We start from the raw sequence: 4925 nt of genomic DNA, 5'->3' as shown, positions 1-4925 counted from the left end.
TTCGTTCTTTTTCGTTCACTTTCAAGGTTGCCGCCTATCTGTCCTGCTAATCCTACACTTAAGGTTGCCGCCTATCTATTATCTCTATAATACTCTCCTATTGTTATCCTACAGACATGGGAAAGTAAACGGTAGTATCTGTAAAAAGCAAAAAAAGAACATTAATAACCAGTGTGTAAATATTTGAAGAGTATGAGTATTTTATAAAATTCGATATGTATTCAAAATTAAGAGATTTTAAAAATCCCAATAAAAAAAATACATTTATACAATTTTTATTTATTTCAATCGACAGATCAGGTCTTTTTACATACAAATCATTAATAAAAAAGGGACCTTTTTTTGTTTTTTCCGGGTTATAAAGCGTTTTGGAGCGCGCTAAAACAGTCGCGACGCTCCATCGCGTCATTTCGGCTCCGTTCCCTTGCACGAATTGAAACATCATACTGTGATAGCAAATTTTAACAAAATAGTCATTTAAATTCGCTATATCTCAGACGTTTGTGTATCGATCGATAAACTACAAACTATTCAAAAGAAGATTCGAGAGGGTGTTTTTTTTTTCAAATGCAAAAGTTGTGTTATAAAATTTGAAACAAATATTTTTGCTTAAACAAGTGTTCCAGATGACAACCTAAGGAAGATTTTGCAAAAGTTGCAAATATAAAAATAAAGTAGTTCTAAAGTTATAACAATATTATGGCGACATACGGTTAGCGGTTTAGCGCGCCCTAAAACGTTGTATAGCTCTGGAAAATAAAAAGCTTCCTTTTATATTAATAATTTCTATTCTATTTAAAATCTTTCGATTGAAATTACTAAAAAAAGGGGTGCAAATAACCATCATTAAGAAAAATTACAAATAAATTTCCGTTTAGAATTTTCTACATGAAAATGAACGCAATGAAAGGACCAGGGGCAGAGGACCTGTCCGCACTTGAGATGAACAACTGGCGCAAATCTGCAACTGGCGAAGTTTTTTGTTCCCGGCCCAGACCGACAAACGCTTGCCAAATAAGAAGAAGAAAAAAGTATTACATTAAAAATGTTTGTTGTTTTAATTCATATTGATTTTTTTTTAATAATAATAATAAGTGTTTGGTCGAGCTTCTCCTCCAATTTTTTTTTGCGCGTCTTGATGTTGTTACACAATTGGAGGTACCTACACTTTTATGTCGTCTCCGAAGGGCAAATGGATTTTATGAGTAGCTTTTTTATGGCAGAAATACCCTTGGAGGTTAGCCATTGCCTGCCGAAGGGCGAGTGCTGTCAAAAAAAACTTTTTCGAATTTATATGTTGCTCGGACCAGGGATACAACCCAGACCCTGCAGAGTGGTAGTAAAAGCCTCTAACCACTGGTAGACTAGAGCTGTTCCACTCAAATAGGCAATTTATTTTGGATTTATTAGGCATTCGGGAATATTTCAGAAAAAAATTTCATTTTTTACTTTATTACCATACAAGCTCGATACTTTGTTTTATAACCTTTTACTTTGCTTTTAGATATAACCGTAAACTCGCAAAATTCGTACGATTCTTTCTGTACCAACGATGGAATGCTCCTTATACATATTGTACGCATAAGAAAATCTCGCTGTTTTTTCTTTTTTCTTGTACATATGTACATACATATGTATACACAATTTTTTATTTATTTATTTTTTTTTTTTGGTTCAGACACCTTAATCTAGCCATCTAACTGACTAATAAAAGCTCTAAAGTAAATATTGCTGAAAGTTTAAAAAGCAGACAACTGTATTATATTCACTTTTAAAGACCATTTAGTTTGTTTACTCACCAGAAAGCAAAACATTTAAAGACTCTTAAATGCACTCTATGAAAAGCAAAAACAAATTTTTACTTTATTTTCCATTAAATTTTGCACTCTAAAATTCATACTACATACATGCTCGTATAAACTCTCAAACGAAAATGTGTGCGCAGTGTCAACAACTGGCTACCGAAAAAGTAAAAATCATTGGAATAAACAATCAGTGGCACTTTTAACAGCATCGATAGTTGGTCGATTTTGTATGGTTATTTTGGTGGTGAGCTACTCAAGTGGCTCTTGGTTAAATGGACAAATTTGTTGATAGAGCATGTTTACTTAAATACCCGAATGTATCATACTAGGAGTGAGTCAGCAAAATTGATGAGAATTGAAGAATGTATACTAGTCATAATTACTAAAATTTTTGAACATTATTTAAGAAAAAAAGAGCTTTAAGCTACAAAGCGGGAGTTAAATTTTACTCTAACGAAATCAAAGATTTTTCACATCAAAATGAGAATAAATATTAAATGCAATAACTACTCGAATAAAGCTACCACAAAGCTATACAAGTTGGAAAATGTCTCATACCTCAAACTATTTATCGGTTTACATTCAAACGTATTAAAGTGCAGTAAAATCAAAACTATCTTTCAACAACCTAAGTACTTAAGTTCTTACGCAAGTTATCATTTATCTGTATATCTATGAAACTGAATTGCATAAGTATACATATAAGTGTCAACGAACTAATTCTATGAGCAAAAGTGCCAGCACCTACAAACCTCAATGCGATAAAGCTCACCAAGTCCCACTTTACTAATTTTTTAGACTTTATGAAATAAGCAAAGCGCAGGATAACATGGACTATACTGGCTTATGAAGATTTATTTAAGGATGTAAAGGAAAATGAAAAACATATCCGCTCATTGCAGTAAAAGCGAATCTTTAGAGAGAACTTAAAAAAGCACATTATCCTGAACTAAATTACATTTGACGGGTTATTTAGTTATAAATTCCAGCTCGTGCTTATTACACATAGAACTTTTTTCGAAGCCGTTTATTTGTTGGGACGAGTCAGCAAATAAAAAGTCTGTAAGCAAACATTTTTGACTACGTTCATACATATTTTTCTGGACGAACATATAACCCACTTAGAGAGTTTGAAACTCTGATTTCGGAGTATAGAGCCTAGTATAAATAAATTTGAAACTTTTGCTAAAGATTATTCCAGTAGAACTATTTTAAAAAAATTTTGGTATTAACGAATAAAAATAGATGTCACCGAAAAATGGAAAAAGGCGACCCCTCGGTATTGTTAAAAAAAGTGTTGTTTGCTCTCCTCTTCATTCTCATTCAGGCAACTTTTGTAGGCATCGTTCGCGGGTTCGAATTGTCGAGCTGTATGTACCTAGTCCTATAAGGCAATGTCCGGTGATAACTGTAGTGGTTGTGCCGATATCCTGCCTTCTTAGATTACGCAAACTCTTCATGCTTTGGCCATTCAGGGATGGTCAAAGTGTTCTGGCAATTTGGAAAGTGGGGTTTCACCTTCCGTTATTTGCTATTTTGGTTAATTTTGTTTTTTAATTGAAAGTTTAGACAAATGCTTATTGATAATATCAGTTATATCAGTAATATCTGATCGGTATACCCCAACCATTTCGTCAGGTAATTTTTCTTAGAGATTTAAAGCATAGTGAAGTAAGCAAAAGACGATTGTACAGCGGACAAAGTACCTTTTGGCAACACACAAAGAGTCTTCGCATATTGGCGGTTACAAGTTCAAAGTAGTGTAGGATTTTGTCTACCCAGGATCCAGTATTCAACATCACAAATAATGTCAGCTTGGAGATCAAGCGAGGCAGAATTGAAAACAACAGCCCTTTTTGGTCGAATAAAAACTACGTTCTGCAAGTCTCTCATGATGCCCGTTCTTTTACACATGTGGTACAGAAACGTGGCCGTTGTCGAACAAAGATAACAATGCTTTGGGGCTGCCTAGAGATAAACTACCAAGATGGCCATGTTCGCGTGTTGGGCGGAGTTTCTTGGTCTCGGCTCAAACCAATAAACGGTTTTAGCGCCAAATAAGAAAAATAAGATGTTTTTCTTTTGGGAAGGCTTGCTATTTGTACAAGCTTTTATTAATTTTCACCTGTGTGTAATCAAATCTTGCAATAAATTTTTAACCAAATTTTCGATGAGCTAAAGACTTCAAACTTCAAACTGAGCTCAAAACCCGATGACAGTGCAATGTCTTAATGCCTCTAGGTGGCAGGTATATTACATACATGAAAAAAATAACTCCACAAAAAAAAAGGGCACGATAAGTGGCGCAGAAGTCGAGATATTTGGTAAATCGGAAATTACTCATATTTGGAACGTACATACATATATTAATTGGAAAAAATTTAAATTTACCCGTTAGGTTGTACGCGAGTCAAATTTTCTCTTTTTTACTAACCACTAATAAAAACTTGCCTCTACAAATTGCTTGTTTTGTTTCGTCATGTATTTGCAGATGACAGTATCCAGAACATAAACAGTTCTGAACGTTAAAGTTCTCTTTGCAAAGTTAAAGGGAGTAGCTTATCTATGGTCTCCATACTAACCCAGTTTCAGTTTAATCAAAATTATATTGGTCACAAAAATTTTAAATATCATTTTATTTTATTATTTTATCGACAAGTAAAAATATTCAAAAACCTTTTGGATTTTTCCTCGTATTCTGTCATCAACTCAAAGGATGCTTGTCTACTACTGAGTAACTTTTACCAATACGGTAATTTCAGTTAACTGGGTATATGTAAAAAACAGTATTTTTATATGCAGCTGCAGCAATGATCCTTTCTGACTAGCATAAAATGAATTTCTTCAAGCGGCGACAGTGTAACGACAGCATTGTTGTACTTTATTATGCACAAGGATGTTTCCATACATTCATATAGATATGCCAACATACAAAGTTATGACATTTAAAGATAAATACAAATACGAATATGAATGTGTTAACAATCGTTAGTAATATCACACGCTCGCCAACCCCCACCAAAACATGATATCACATATGTACATTAGAGTGGTCCAAAAAAAATTTTCCGATATAGGGTTTGGGGCACCTTCCAAAATTTTTCTTCTTGTCGAAAGAGG

General features: G+C 33.7%; 1 protein-coding gene across 1 annotated transcript in view; it reads left to right on the top strand.

The window, feature by feature from the left end:
* The window catches only part of LOC118742016 (proto-oncogene tyrosine-protein kinase receptor Ret-like), a 45723-nt gene that overhangs the window by 39696 nt on the left and 1102 nt on the right, over positions 1 to 4925 (top strand).

Source organism: Rhagoletis pomonella, unplaced genomic scaffold (genome assembly GCF_013731165.1).
Source record: "Rhagoletis pomonella isolate Grant_MI unplaced genomic scaffold, Rhpom_1.0 Rhpom_scaffold_00006, whole genome shotgun sequence".
In the NCBI taxonomy this organism is placed as follows: domain Eukaryota; kingdom Metazoa; phylum Arthropoda; class Insecta; order Diptera; family Tephritidae; genus Rhagoletis; species Rhagoletis pomonella.
The sequence above is the reverse complement of the archived record's forward strand: the minus strand, read 5'-3'. Positions and strand labels throughout refer to the sequence as shown.